Here is a 16,607-nt window from a genome sequence, read left to right on the forward strand (position 1 = left end):
ACCTGCCCGTAGAGATGCCCTTCTCTATTCGCCAGCTCGAGACCACCCTTTCCCTTGGGAGTCAGTAAGTGGAGGGTCCTCAGGGAGTCTCGTCTCTGTCCCCCTCTCCTCCAGATCCAGAGCACCCCCAGTGTTGGCTGAGGAGCTACCTCTTCACTGTGTTGTCCCAATTCACCCCCTATTGTGTCATTCTCACAGGGACAGAGAAAAGAGCAGGCCACTAGCTGGTCGAAACATTTACTTTGCATCCCATACTGGACCCCCACAAGTTTCCCCAGCTTGGAGGAATAATTTTCTTCCCCCAAACAGGAGCAGCCGTGCGGGAATATGAAGATACTGGAACTGGGGTACAGTTACTTGAGGGCCCGAGCGGACGCCAGGGGATGTGAGGATGGCCCTTACCCAGCCCCCACTTCCCCACTTCTTGACTCTGGTGAGAAGAAACAGCAAGAATGACTGAGTTCCTATGAAGTGCATTATGTATGTCATTAAATTTTCACACAGACTCTGTGACACGGGTATTCTTGAACCCATTTTACAGGTGGAATCAGAGAGGTTACAAAGGCTTCCCAAGGCCACACAGCTAGTAGGCAGTTGAGCAAGGACCCGAAATGAGGACTGCATGGCTGCAAATCCTGGGTTCTTTCTGTCCCCACTGTCCCTTGTATCCAGCCTGCAAGACCCGCAAAGGAGGGCTTCGAAAACATCAGTCACACAGTACAGTGCTGCGGGGGTGGTTCACAGGAAGAGATGACAATGGCCAAATGCTGGAAGCTCCTGATGACACAAGACCCTTGATGTAAAGCCTCTGCTTACAGCAGCTGGGTGCTGAGAGGCAGGCAGGTGAAAACAATGGCTTACAAGCCTTCTTCCAAACCAAGGATTCTAACTACAACTGATCCATCAAATTGGCAGGCTACCTCTAAGATAAATCTCTGACCAGTCCACTTCCCCCACTCCACCACCACCGACTGACCCAAGCCACTGTCTCTCTCCAGGAGCACTGCAGAAGTGCTTAACTCATCACCCTGCATCCACTTATGCCAATCTCTGCTCCTGATTGGAAAGCTGTCAGTTGCTTTTTGTTGCTCTTAGAATAAAACCCAGTTCCTTATAATGACCTACAGGTTTCTACCTCCTCCGGCCCTTGCTTACTCACTTCATGTCTTATTTATTTACTTCTTTATCTTTTGTCTCTTGTTGTGTCTGCTTCCCCAAGTAGAAAGTTTCTTGCAGGAAGGGGTGTTTTCTGTCTTATCTACTTCTGCAACCTCAATACCTAACACAGTGCCAGGCTTAGACTAAACTCAAAAAATTGGTTTGAATATATGAATGAATGTCTTCTGTAATGTGTGTATGAGTACAAACTCTGCTCCTAGAACAGCTTCCTAGATTTTTTGGTTTGAAGGATGAAAGAAGACTTGGGTTTTAGTCCATGCATGAGCTTGGGAAAAGCTCTTAACTTTTCTTTGCCTCAGTTTCCCTGTTAGTCTTGCCTTTCCCATGGGCAGTTCTGATGATCCTACTCACTCAACAAACATGACTGAGGTGATTACTATCTGCAAGGCACTGCCCTGGGTCCTGGCAAGGGCAAGACAAATAAGATACAGCACTTCCCTAGGAGGAATGCACAGACTATAGAGGGGAAGGTATATAAACAAATAATAAGAACAATATCTTACTGTGTGCTCTAACAGAAAATCAATGAAGATACAATCATGGCACAAAGGAGCAAGAGGTCAGTGCCTTCTGATGTTAGCATAGAGACTACTCAAGCTGTGTTTTTGATGATGGATGGGATTTCCCCTGAGAGCAGGGTCAGATAGTTCACGGAGCATGTGCAATGGTGAGAAACATCACACCTAGGGAATGCTGAATGGCTCACAATGGTTGATTATAGAGAGCATGGAGGGGCATAGTTGGAAATTGTGTTGGACCTGGAGTTTGGATGCCAGTTTAAAGAGTTTAAATTCTATCCTGCAAGAGAAGGGTTTTAGGCAGAAGCGTGACTCAATTGAGTTTGTGTTTTAGACAGATTATTCTGTCAGCAGCCTGGAGGGTGGATGAGAAGAAAAACAGAGTAGAAACAGGGACTGAGGAAAGCAAGCAGAGGTAGACTCCAGGCAAGCAAGATAACCTACAGTATTGGTGGGAGAGACAGAGAGAAAAGGTAGGGGAGGTAAGATCATTTGGAGATGGTTTAAGTCTCTAAAGCCTAGGAGAGTTGAAAGTTCCAGGCTTGGGTAATTGCTTGGTGTCATTTATCCAAATAGGGCATACAGGAGGAAGAGCCGGTTTAGGAAGACGGTATGAAATTCATTTTTGAACGTATGAGTCCACCCTGGGAAAGTACACAAGGGCGGGATGTTTTGATTGGTGCTCTTGTTTTAGGGTGACTTGAGTTACTGGGACTCCTTAATTCCTTGTGAGTTCCTTTGTCCCTTTTCATGCATCAAGAAGGCAAGTTATGATGACTTCTTTCCTCAGGGGGGTGTAGTGAGGCTTTGTTTAGCTATTTAAAGAGCTGTGCCACATCTAGATGAAAGGAGCTCTGTTAGTGAGGAGCATAAGGTGACCAAGTACAAAGAAATGTTTAAAAGGCTGCCTGAAGGGCAGGAGGCAGGCTTGCAGGGGGTTCGCTCGGCTTTATAATTAGATTTAAAGATCCAGAGATGAAAAACAAAAGATACAGGCAGCAGAAGATATGGATTAGTTCTCTCTCCAGATGGATTAACATTTGAGTTGTTTTTCCCAGATGTAACTGGCCAGGATTAAAAGCCTACTGTGCTTCTCCCGCAAGGGGACATGCAACCGTCCTCCTACCCTCACAAAGCCCTGGGGACCAGCACTTCAGACGCCCAAACTCAGAAGCCTGGAAAAAAAATGAAAAGATGTTTTCTTGGTACTAAGCACCAGATGGTTCCTTTCAGGTGACACTTTCTAAGTGTCCTCAGCATCCTTTCTTCTTGGGCTCACCAGCGAGGCAGGCCCTCCAGCTGCACCTGGCTCCTCCAGGCGGCTCCTCCCCAGAGGCTCTGTGAAAATGGGTCAGATTTTAAGAGTTCTGGATAAACAATGTCTCCACGTTGCAAGCTTCTGGAGGAAACAACCCCTCCTTCTGCCTGCCTGACTTGGCTCCTTTGCACCCGCCTCTTTCCCTCCACTCCCCTCCCTGCTACATCTCTAGCACTTGAGTCTTACCTATCTTTCAAGGGTCTCACAAATCACACCTCCTCCCAAAGCCTTCCCAGATTCCCCTCTCTCTTCCTGTGCTCTCCCGTTGCACTTAACTTAGTACAATCCTGATTCAAATCTACTTGCCTTGTAGTTGCTATGGTGTCTAAGTTTCTCTCTCACTGCTGATTTCCAGCCCTTGGAGAGCAGGGTCTGTTTTAGACTCATCCTGGTAGCCTCCGGGGCCTGCTACATGGAAGTTGCTGTATCAGTGTTTGTTAAATTCATTGCACGGGGTGAGTAAAAGCAGCAAATTGTACGGCCACAGCAAGAAGGGGCAGGTGTTCCCCAAACGGGTCTGTCTCTGCTAGAACTGCATGGGTTTCGTAACCTGGTGTTATTGCAGGGGTGTTTGGGGATGTCTGGTCTGGGAAAGCCCACAGGCGTGTCTGCCAGCAACTAGCAGGGGCAGCTTCACGCCCCTGGGAAGAGTTCTGACTCAGACACAGCTGGGTTGACTCCTGGCTCTCCCTACCACCTTTGAGCCTTGGGATAACAGGCAAGTCTCTTACCCTCTCTGAGCCTCAATGTCTCCATCTGCAAAGTGATGATAGCTATCCCTACCCTTACAGGTAATTGCAGGGACAGGATATAATATATGTGAAATCTGGGGTATATAGTTGGCACTTTGCACATTGCCTGGAACCTAATAGATGTGCAACAAGTTATTTGAATAATTCATTCATTGATGGAGAATGTTAACTAAGAGCAGTTACAGCCTGGAGCTGTGGGATCCACAGCCTACAGATAGGGCTGATCCTTAAGATGCAGTTGAAAATGTCCAGGTGTTATGTGGATGCATCTATCATCTGGGCTAGAGACACATGAGTTTTAGTCCCAGCTCCTCTGGCACACCCAGAAAATATCAAATAACTTCTCCGAGCCTTGACTGCACCAGATCAAAACTGACACCACCTGTGCCATTGGGAATAATAAAGCAACCACAAGGCTGTTGACTCTCTGATGAAACGCAAACATATTGCATAGCCCTGCAGCCAACCCCTAGTAATCAAGTCCATGATTAGGTTAACTTTTTTTTTTCCCTCTAGACTTTAAGTTCCATGGCGTAATGCAAATATATTGCATAGACCTACAGCCAACCTCTAATAAGCAAGCCATGAATAAGGGTTAGTTTTATTATTAAATTTTCTCCTCAAGACTCTAAGTTCCATGGAGTTATGAACTATGTCTATTTGTTTCTGCCTCTAAACCCAGATCCTAAATACAATACCTGAGAGATAGGGGGATCTCCATGAACATTTATGGAAGAAATGAGTTAATGACCTGTATGATATTTTCAAACCCTAAAGCATAAAGGCTGCAGTGATCAATAGTGTTTATTTCATTCTATTGGCGTTCAGTTATTTCTAGCCAGGTGAAGGCACCAGTTCAAGTCCAGAAGTGTTTCAGGTATTGAATCTGTGATTGCAAAGTAAGACATTTGAGATTTGAGATTTCTTTGATCTTGGCATATGCTACGCACATTTTCAACTGCCTTCCCCCCAACAAGCAGAAGGCCTGGATTGTGTAGCAAGGAGTCAGTTTTCCCACAAGTTAATTTCCAGAGTACATTTTGCCCACTGATGCAAGGAGAAGTTTGGGAGCTTTGGAGATCTCTGGAGGAAGCACAGAGTATGCGGAGAATCACAGGTCTTTGAGGTCCTATAAATTCCTTGCTACTCACCAAGGGCACTCGGACCCAAGCAGGGGCTTAACCCTCTTTCTCTGTCCTCTCCTAGTCACTGCAGCCAGATGAAGGGGACCTAGGGGTTTAGCATAACTATGCTGCCGTGGAGACATGCCCCTCCTCCCACTTCAAAAGCCTCAGCTGACCCACAGCCTCACACCCATCCCCACCCTTAAGTCACCCTTTTCCAATATGACATACTGAAAAGGACAGAGACCAATAGATCTGGATTCAAATCTTGACTCCTACTTCTACTAATCTCCTACTTCAGTGATTGTGGTGTAGGTTCTTTAAGCTCTCTGAGCTTCAACTTTCTCATCTACAAACTAAGATACTAATATAATATCAAATTTATAAGATCATTGTAAGAATTGACAAATGGGACTCCTCCTGTAAAGCACAGTGTCTAGCACACAGTAGGCTTTCAATAAACAGTAGCAACTATTATTATTATCATCATCATTTTGCTTTGACTGGGCAGACAGAGTATCCCTTTAAACAAAAAGAAAATTAGAGACTTGGTACAGAGTGACTGGCTAAAAGCCAAAGGTGGGAAAGCTCAAGTGTTGTAATTGTCTCTCTTAGGGAAAGCAATCAATCCAGGCAGTTGTGCTTCTTCCACTCTTTGGCAGCATACGTCTGTTTCAGGGCTTGATGTGCCTGTCCACTATTTACAAACCACTGTGCAGGCTGATGCAAGGGATCCAGAGATGACACAACCCCAATTCTACCCTCTAGGAGTTTATTATCTCCCGAGATTGAGGAAAGGGAGGATTATACAGTCAAACAAATCGTTCTCATATGAGGCAAACTGAGAAAAAGGGAAGTAATGTGTAAAAGATGTTCATGGTGGGTGAACTCATTTTGGTGAAAGGGGTTGAAGTAGGCTTCATACAGGGGTATTTGGGATGGGCATTGATAGTTAGATAGCATTTCAATAGAGAGATGCAGGGAAAAGAGGACAGTGAAGGCAAAGGGCAAATAATAAATCTGGAGAAGATTGAGCCCACTCAGGGAACACTGAGTAAAGCAGTTTGGCCAGAATGTGTCATGGGGCAACCAGAAAACAGTCTACACTGTGGGCGGCCTTGAGAGTGTGCTTGGCCTGCTCGTTGCTGAGGAATGCCAGTGTCAGACCACGTGGAAGGAAGGTTCACCTGGCCACTGTGTGTAGGACGGATTGGAGGGGAAGGGGTTGGCAGCAGAGAGACCAATTAGGGAAGTATGTTGCACTTGAGGAACAGAGAACATAAGACCCTGGACTTGGAGAAGCAGCTGTGAGACTCAAAATGGTGATTCCAGGAAAAGTAAAGTTTCTGGATTCAAGGAAGAGAAGCTTATATGGTGTTAAGTAGGGAAAAGAGTGCCTTCAGGAACAGAACTCTGATCTTCTGCCAAGTAATTCACCTTTTCTGCCAATTCTAACCACAACACCAACAATACGAACTTCTTTGCTGTGAAAAGAACATGGATTATAAGAAGTCAAAGAAAACTATTTTCCGTTGCTAGTGATTAGCTAATGAATTAAATTAAGCTATGTTAAGTAGTTAACAATAGAACTACTCATTAGAATTTACAAGTAGATGTAGAGCAAATAGGAATGTGGGCTTTTTTTTTTTTTTTTTTTTTAATTTAGAATTAAAATATGGGGAAGATCTGCCCATGGACCCTCCTGGACCCCCAAATGCCTCTCTGTGACAGAAGGGGCTCCAGACCCAGCCCAGCCCAGCCACCTATGTGCCCCTGGTAAGTGGCTTACCCCCTCATGTCTCCATTTCCTTATCTACAGAACAGAGGAGTCGTCCGGGTAGTATTTTGGTTCATCGATGCTTCGATGATAACATCAGTATCAAGCATAAACCTATATCTGAAAAGGCTGGCGAGACTCCAGGCACAGGAATCCAACATTTTTTTGACTTTCCTCCTCTAGAAAGCAGGAACCCCCACTCCACCCACCCCCAGCCGCAACTGAAGCTGTTTGCAATAAAGCGGCAAAAGTGGGGGTGCTGCTAAGGAGAACAACTGAGAGGATGGGGAACTTTAGGGCGCTCTAAGGGTTGCCACATCCAAATCCTCCTGGTGCGTTCTTTTTGGAACTGCTGCACACACTGCAATTCTGAATTTTTCCCCCTTTTTAAGCACTATCAACGGGAATCGGGTTTATAAACCAAGGGCTCACCGAGCCAATGAGCAAAATGAGAAAAGGAAATTAGTTCTTTGTGTGTAGCGTGGTTTGCCCCCTGATGCCTCGTGCTCGGGGCTGGCAGCTCCTGGCTGGCTTCTCCCCCACATCAATTGATATTCTGCTCACAGAGCAGGACACGGGAGAGTCAAGGCCAAACACGGATGATGCACAATAGAAACAGGCCACGAGCAGGCTGTTTGCCGAGGGGCAGCTGTCATCACCCTCCTATCGTGTGGGGAAAGCAGGGAACAGAAAGGTGAGCACGCTTTCCGCTGCATCTTGGAGACACAAAACACCCCAGTGAAATCGCCACAGTCTCCACCAGCAGAACCACACCCCCCACACAAAAAAAAACAAGACAGCACTGAGCTGTGCAGCCGCTGTTCATCCTAATCCTCTTCCTGCTCCTTCCCTAGCTCCTGTCTTTCATTCAGCAACCAAACAATGTGCCGGACCCTGTGGAGCACACGAAATTGGGTGAAGTTGGGTCAGACCTGGATGCTGCCCATAGGAATATGAAATCTGGAACTAAATAAAAAATTGACTGTAGGCATTCTCCTATATTTTCCTCTTCTGCAAGCCTCCCCCTGCTCAACTTATAGATTCTTAAAGACTAGAGCTGGGAGAAAGGATGAGGAGAAACAGGGACTAACATTTGTTGACTGATCCTATGAGTCAGACAAGGTGCTAAGGAGCAGGGCATCTTTTATCAGTTAATTACCACCACAATCACACTTCATAGTTAAGAACACTGAGTCTCAGAGAGTTGAAGAAACCTCACCCAGGTAAATAGTGGAGCTGGGAAGATTTGAGTCTAAGTTTGATCCCCACCCCCACCCTGAAGCAATCTGTTTCCATTATCCCAAAGCAATTCCTCCTTAGCATATGTCAAATCTGTGCTATTTAGTAGTTACTGTGCAAGAAAAAAAGTAAGAGTTTGTGTGTGTGCATGCACAGGTGCATTCATATACACAAACACAAACAGGATAGATATTATTTTCTCTGTTTCATGAGGAAGTCAAGGCACAGAGAAAGGCTGGTATTACCCCACAGTCACAAAGCTATCAGGCGGCAGAGCTGGGATTTGAACTCAGGTCCATACAGCAGAGCAAACTGCCCAAGCCCATGCTCTGTCCACTGTTCCCTGCTGTGCTAGACTGAATCATGCACACCAGCAAAAGACATGTTCTTAAATCATTATCTGCATGTCTTTGGGAGTGGGAACCCATTTGTAAATGGTAAATTTGAAGGTGTATTATCACTTAAGGGGTAGACTCATTCCTGAATAGGATCTTCTAAAATCCTAGATAGGCGTGGTCCAACTGAATCAGGGTGGGCCTTAATCCAGATTACTGGAGGCCTTAAAAAGAGAAGCCAGAAGTCAAAGAAAGTCCCAGGAGGAGACCAAGGACATTGCCATGGGGCAGAGGCAGAGATGCAAGCCAAGGAGCCCCAAGGATTGCCACAAGCCAGCACCAGAACTCAGAGAAAGCCTGGCCATGCCGATGCCTTCATTTTGGACTTCTAGCCTTCCAAAGTGTGAGCTCATAGATTACTACTGTTAAGCCAATGCATTATGTGTTATTTATCATAGCAGGACCTGGCAAACTAAGACACCTACTTCCACAGGCCCACCCTTCCCAGCTGCGGCAGCCAGGATGAATTATTAGCTTTAACTTCACTGCTGGGGCTGGGGACAGATGTGACTGTGTCCTACCCCCTTGAGCTCCGTCACAGGATACCCTCTCCGCATAACCACATCTTTCGCATAGTAGGCCAAAAAAGTTCCATTCAGGCCACTGGACCACCAGTAGATGAACCTACCACGCCTGGTTCCCAAGCCTTCTCCCCTGCTGCTGGGCTACAGCAGCTTTAGTACTGAGTAGTGGAGCCAGTGAGCATCAGAGCATTCCTGGGAAGCAATCAGGAAACTTGACTTCTGTTTTCATTTGCATTGTTGGATGCAGCTGGATTTCTTTTTTTTTTCCCTATCCCTGTGCTGGTTTGGATATATTATGTCCCCCAAAAAAAGCCATGATATTTCAACCCAATCTTAGGGTGGAAACTTTTGATTGAGTGTTTCCATGGAGATGTGACTCACCCAAATGTGGATGATATTTTTGATTAGATTATTTCCACAGAGGAGTTACCCCACCAATTCAGGGTGGGTCTTAATTAAATCACTGGAGTCCTGTAAGAGAACAGCTGAGAAAGATTTTAGGGAGAGATACTTGGGAGCTGATGCTTAGAGATGCTTGGAGACATTTGGAGTTTTGCTCCAGAGAAGCTAAGAGAGACAAGCCCAGAGACATTTTGGAGAAAGCCATTTTGAAACACAACCCAGGAGCAAAGAATCAACAGACACCAGCCATGTGCCTTCCCAGCTGACAGAGGTGTTCTGGATGCCATCAGCCATTCTCCAGTGAAAGTAACCTCTTGTTGATGCCTTAGTTTGGACACTTTTATGGCCTTAGAATTGTAGATTTTTAGCCAAATAAGCCCCCTTTATAAAAACCAATCCATTTCTGGTATTTTGCATAAGAGCAGCTTTAGCAAACTGGAACAATCCCCAATCAACTCACTTTTCTGCTTGTCACTAAACTGCTATGTGAAAGTAGAAGCATGTGTCTCCTAGCTGCTTCCCCAAAATAAGAAAAAAAGAGATAAAAGAGACAAAACACATGATATTTTCTTATGAAGTGCCTATGTATAAAGTGACTGTATGATTTATTGTTTGAACTGGGACCATATTGAGAGTGAAATGGACTACTATTAACAATTAGATCACCACAATCAGCAAAAGCAGTTTTTCCCAGCAAACGAAGATGTCTAGTCACCCTTCCTACGCAGAATGGTAGGTCTCAGGGGGCAGGGTACAGTATCGCTGTGCAGCAAGTAGCATTTTAAGAGATGGTAATAGTTGTTTGGTTTTTAATACCTATGAGAAACAAGAAGAAAAAAGCATCCCCAGATGTGCAGGGGAAGGGGCGGGAGCTGGTGTCAGGGAAAGTGTGTCCTTCACGCGTCTCCCTCTCCTTTTCGTATCCCGTAAACTGTCAGGGATATCCCTCCTCTACACTTGCCCTTACCTTACCCAAAGTCTTGAAGCTCCCCATTATTCAAATATTTCAGGCAAGCTGCAAAAAATGGACCACTCTGAATAAGTTCTCTTTACCAAAGGTATTTGCATTTTAACACTGAACAAATCCCTACGGCGAGAGAGTGGATCTCAGCGGCTCTCGGCTTTGGGGCCACACAGCAGATACGCAGAAGCCCACTCTGTCCTCTCACTGGTGAGCTCCATTCATAAGGAAAAGCACCCTTCCTTCTCAACTTGATCACAGGGTTTAAAGAGAAGAACCTGACACGAACACACATCAAACCTCTAGGATTAACTGATTCTAGGTTTTGTCTACCTGGGGTTAACGAGAGCTGCAAGCTGGGAACGCGTAACATGCCAGGCTGGCATCCTCAACCAGGCAGGGAAGGACTAAGGGAAGCACCACCTCTTGGATGCCTCACGGGGGCTGCGGTTTGCTCCAGAATCGCCTTTCTCCTATTGACAACAATGAAGTTTCTTCCCTGCAGGCAGCAATGGCAGCGGTGCAAATCAGAGCTTTGCTGCTGGCTGGTTCTTCAGCCAAATGAAGACTAGGGCAGCACCCAGAAAGAGCTTCCAGGGTACTTCTAAAATGGGTGCATGGAATCTCGAGTCTACTACCAGCCACTTAAATGCCAACACCATTAACCACTTCACTGTAGAATTACCTACCAGGGGTGTAACAGCCATATTTACTGGTCTATTTGCAGCTGGTTGTACCTTCTCTGGGCTCTTGCTCCATTTGTTCTAATAGCCATTTCCCATCTGCTTAAATGAGAGCTGCGTTTTGGCCCCAGGACATGGTGTCTCACGTGTACCCACTGGATGCCCAGTATAGAATTGGGGAACAGTGTTCAGGTTAAAATGACTGCAACCATCTGATTTTTATTAAAAACAACTTTTAAAAAGAACAACCATCCTATTGCCACCAGAGTATTTTATCTTTTTGCTGGGAGAAGGAAAGCTCTCTAAATGTTTTATTCAGCAGGAACTAGTACACCATTATTATAAACTTCCTTTCCCCAACTAATTCCCTGAGTTATTCTGCCAGAATTCCTCCTCTCCAGGGCAGTTCTGCAGTTCGCTCGTTGGCTTCTGAGATCCTGCTAGGAAATCTCCTACAGTTTCAGCGAGAGGCAGATGCCGCAGTGGGGCCGAGAACTCATTGTGATACAGCCCTACCCAAGATGGTTCTGAGAAAATAGATAAACAGTGTGGCATCATTCAAAGAGCACACTGCTACCGTAACACGGCAGTGTTCTCTTCCAGTGTGGATCTGAGCCTGTTGAAGGCACAGGGGGACCCACTTGGTACCCTTACATTGGGACATCTGAGCAAATCACCACTTCCCAAGAGCAGCCTGTCAACCAAAGGACCCTGTAGGTCTGCCTGGAAGAATATCAGCCAGTGTTTCAGGGATGATGGACAGGGGGAAAAATAGAGGACAGCGCATACCCCAAATTCTGGAAGCTTCTGGTTGATCCCGTGAGAAGAAGAGATTCTTACTCAGAGGCAAAAAGGACTTGAGGAGCCTCAGCCTTTCCTAGGATCCAGTCAGTCACCTGAGAATGATTCCCCATGTGGTGCCCTTCAGATGCCCTCTGGTGGAGCCCGACAGGTGGGGGGCAGCTATCAAGTTGCAAAATCAGCTTCCCTTTGCAAACTCATTGAGAGTGGCCACTGTCGGGGGAGAAACTCACTCCCATTAAGGTGACATCAGGCAAAGCTATTACTGGGGTGTGAGCAAAAAAAATTTTTAAATCGTGATGGATGATTAGGGATGAAGATGAGGGAGATGTTAAAAGAAGCAGGCACCAAGGACAAAATGGAGGTATCATAAATGGGGAAAGCAGTTGTCACTGAATGAGTTGGCTGGGCCAGATTTTGTCTGTTGGCCTTGGCATCCATTTCCAATGTCTTCTATCAACTTCCCGGATTCCCAGGAGATGGAAGGGTGAAACTGCATTTCCCAGCCTCCTTTGAAGCTGCAGTCTGGGTGTATTTTATGTCTGGTAAATGAGATCCATGTATGCTGGATCTGGAAGGTAGAAGGCATGCCATTTTCCTAGGGGAGCAGATGAGTAAGTGGGCATCAGCAGAGGTGAGTGTTGGGAGGAGATGGACTCTGTTCCATTGTCTAGTGTCAGTTTGGTGGATGTGGGGAATACATGCAGTTTCTTGATTTCTGGATTGTTAGGCAGTGGTGTGACCTCGAAGCCAAATGTTAAATGACAGCATCTTGTTTCCTCACCTCCAGCCTTTCCAGTGATTTTATAAGCACCTAATCCTCTGTATTAAATTCTTGTCTCTTTGCAAAACCTAGAGTGGTGAGTGGCTTCTCATCAACCCATTGCCTTTACTCCTGTGCAACCAGCTATGCTATATTTCCCAGCCTCCCTTGCCGTTAGGTGTGACTCTGTGCTTATGGATTGTGAGCAGGAGCCTTGGGCACCGCTTTCAGACCTGACCTAAACAAATCTCCCATCTAAGATCCTCATGCTCTTCTCCCTTCTCACTGCCTGATGCAAACAATTACTGTGACCCAGGAAGCCATATGCAAAAGGTGGTAGAGCTGTACCTACGTAGTAAAAGGTCCCTGAATCACCTTTTGGAAGAGAGTCACCTTGAAACAGAAGCCCTCTCCCATCACCAGGCACCAAGCCAAACCACAACTTGAGAGAGAGAAAAAAAAGTTTTGGGGATGAGGGAAATGTTAAAGGAAGTAACTACCGAGGACAAAATGGGGAAACCAGTGGTCACTGAAGTAGGTGAGAAGGAAACCTGCTCTTATGCTAAGGCACGGAGATTGTGAGATTTATCTAGCATAGCAGATTGCAGCGCCTTGGTTAAAAGAAGTTGTTTCTGTTTCTTGTACTGAACACTGACTGACAACAGCCACCAAGGTAGAGACAGAATAAGTCACTGATAATTCTGATGCAAAAACACTGTTGACAAGAGGGATGAGAAATGAAATGAAATAAAGCTTCAGTGGCTGAGAGATTTCAGACGGAGTCGAGAGGTCACTCTGGTGGACATTCTTATGCACTATATAAATAACACTTCTTAGGTTTTAATGTATGGGGATAGCTAGAAGTAAAGACCTGAAACTACCAAGCTCCAACCCAGTAGCCTTGACTCTTGAAGACAATTGTATAACAATGTAGATTACAAGGGCTGACAGTGTGATTGTGAAAACCTTGTGGATCGCACTCCCTTTATCCAGTGTATGGATGGATGAGGAGACAAATGGGGACAAAAGCTAAATAAAAAATAGGGTGGGATGGGAGGGGGTGATTTGGGTGTTCTTTTTTATTTTTATTTTTCATTCTTATTCTGATTCTTTCTGGTATAAGGAAAATGTTCAAAAATAGATTGGAGTGATGAATACACAACTATATGATAGTATTGTGAACAGCTGATTGTACACCATGGATGATTGTATGGTATGTGAATATAGCTCAATAAAACTGAATTTAAAAAAATAGATTGAGGTGATAAAGGCATAACTATATGATGGTATTGTGAAGAGTTGATTGTACACCATAGATGATTGTATGGTATGTGAATATATCTCAGTAAAATTGAATTTAATTAAAAAAAAAATAAAACACTGTTAGCCACATCCAAAATAACACATGAGCTAACAGAATCCAGTTAAAAAGAGAAGAGATTTGAGAAACTTGGAGTCATTATGAATTTCCTAAATGGAGACTCCAGAAACAGATCCCTTTGATGGCATATAAACCCACTGTTTCATCCTCATCTTCTGCCACTCCATGTATCCATATCAGAATTACCCAAATGCAATATTGGTCTTTCCTTTAATCATCCTCAGAGGGGCTGAAGTCAAAGAGACCATTTTCACAGTGGAACTTTTGGCTTTAAGATGTCCAGGGGTGGCACCCAAGAAAAGTTCCCCTTCTGGATAGATTGAAAGCCATCTTCCTCCACAATGGACCTTGATTTTCAGAGCTGTACCCACTGAATATGCAGATGCAGATTTCAGAGATAAGTGGAAAAAACCTGAGCTACAGCTGTGGAGTCAGGTAGCTCAACTGCCAATTCAAATAGCATCTCTCACCAATGAGCCAGGCCAACTTCTCTGTCCCACTGGCTGGGAGCATGTTTTAGAAAAATGCATGCCTCTTATTTTCTGATGTGTTACAATCCACTCTTTTGTTTCAGGGCATTCTGGAGCATATTCTGGAAGCTACATGGCATGAAATCTATCTGTGATGTCCAAGGGGTTACATATGGAACTTCCCTAGATCATCCTGAAGGCAGTTCAGGAGCCAAACAGTCACCTTTAGCCCCACAATTGTCAGGCTTTCTCTTCCAGTGGTTCAGAAATCAAGAAGAGAAGAAAAACACTCTTAAGGCCAGTGATATAAACAAAACCAAAAAAATAAATATATTTTAGCAAAAGTGGAGTACAAAATAATTACCTATCCTTCTTAGCAAAGACGGCTGCCTTTGTTGACCACAGCAAAGCAGGTAGAAAAGCATGTGCATCTATTTGCTTTTCAGTGGCTCAAAAGAAAGGGGAAACAGCCTCGGTTTTTGCTGCTCATGTTGGCCTATCTTCTCGAGTCTGAACACAGAAAACATCAGAGCTGATGATCAATCTTGGAGTTCAAGACAAAGACAGGATGTTCCACCCTCTGGAAATGTTTCATGCCAAAATGGCACCTGCTTCAAAGAATCACTAGTTGCAACGAGTATTATGGGAGAGAAAATATACACTACAATTCCAATTAGCTTTACATCTTGTCAACCCAATGACTCCTCTGAATCTATTATTCAAAATGAGGCACAGGGATAATAACTCATGTGCCAAAGGCTGTCCTAGCCACTTCATATTCTTAATATCATTTAATGCAACCAAGTTTCATTCTATCCCATTTTACAGAAAAAGACACTGAGTCTCAGAAAAGTTAAGAAAACTATCCAAGGCCACACCACTTATAAGCAGTAGAACCAAGAGTCCCATCCGGTTTTGCTTGACTCTGAATCCTGCTCTTTTAATCACTACCCATCAATTAGTTTTGGGCTCACCCTGCAGAAAGATGTTGGAGGTACAGGCATAGAGATTAGACAGCATTTTAGAATAAGGCTGGTGTTGGTGACAAGAGAACTTTCATGTTTTGGAAGCTCCTCTAGGTAGGCCTGGTTGATACCCAGAATTTGACCCTGTGCATGACAATTCCAGGCCACTGGAGAATATTGCTACGGACAGTAGGTCACTCCAGCTGTCTGCAATCCCCTATCCAACCCCCGAGAAAAATAATTTAAAATGCAGGTAATGCCCAGTTATCTCAGGGGGTAATTTGAGCCACTCATCCTCTTTCTCAAGAGGAAAGCTGAAGAAGCCAGACTCAAAAGGCTACATACTGTCTGATCCCCTTTTTATGACATTCCAGAAAAGACAAAACAGTAGGAATAGAAAACAGATGAGTGGTTGCCCAGGGTTAAGGAAGGGGATGGCTACAAAGGGAAATGGAGGAATTTTGGGGGGGAAAAGGGAGTGTTGTATATCTAATTATGGTGATAGTTACACAACTGTATATGTTTGTCAAAAGTCAGTGACGTACAACTTTAAGTTGGCAAAAGTTTATTGTATGTAAAGCATACGTTAGTAAGGCTGATTTAGATATATATGCATACATGTGTATATATTAATATGTGTGTATATATTAATTTTTCAAAGGGAGCTGATGAATCTTGAGCTAAAATTTCCACTGCGTAACTGCATTGCAGTAAGCCCGCCACTTGAATCCCTCAGTTGTTCAACCTTCCCAGCAGGGAGATTTCCTGTAGGCAGCCACTGCAGACAGATACACCATGTCCAGTGGGAAGGAGGTTGTGAAGTTGAATTTTCAGGCAAAAAGCTTCTGCAGCAGTTCAAACAAGAAGCTGATTGCCAGGGTTACCTTGGCCTCCTGCCTTCTTTCCTGAATCCTCAGAGGTCATACTGTGTTCTTAGCAGAGACATTCATCTGGAAAATTGCCTAGAGCCAGATTAAATCTAACATCGCCATTTTTAACCTATATCTCGCTCAACATACATGTCTTCATCTTCACATCTTCTTGAACTCTGAAGGCCTTACCTGTCTTGAGGCTCAACCCCGAAATGATAAGAGAATGATTTTGCTAAACATTCTAAATATTGTCACCATGACCTGCCTCAAAAAGCTTGGCATGAATTAAAAATGAATATTTCAGTAACACTAACTACCCTGGCCTAGTTGATCTGTCCTTCCAGCTATAAGTCACCTGTCCTCCTCCACATCCTTTTTTGGTAAAGGTACTGTCTCTCTTAAGGCCAGTTAATCTCCAAGACTGGCCTTAAGACTTCCGCCTGTCTGGGGAAGATCCAGAGGCTTCTGACCTGTGCAAACAGC

The sequence above is a fragment of the Choloepus didactylus genome, chromosome 12 (assembly GCF_015220235.1).
Source record: "Choloepus didactylus isolate mChoDid1 chromosome 12, mChoDid1.pri, whole genome shotgun sequence".
In the NCBI taxonomy this organism is placed as follows: domain Eukaryota; kingdom Metazoa; phylum Chordata; class Mammalia; order Pilosa; family Megalonychidae; genus Choloepus; species Choloepus didactylus.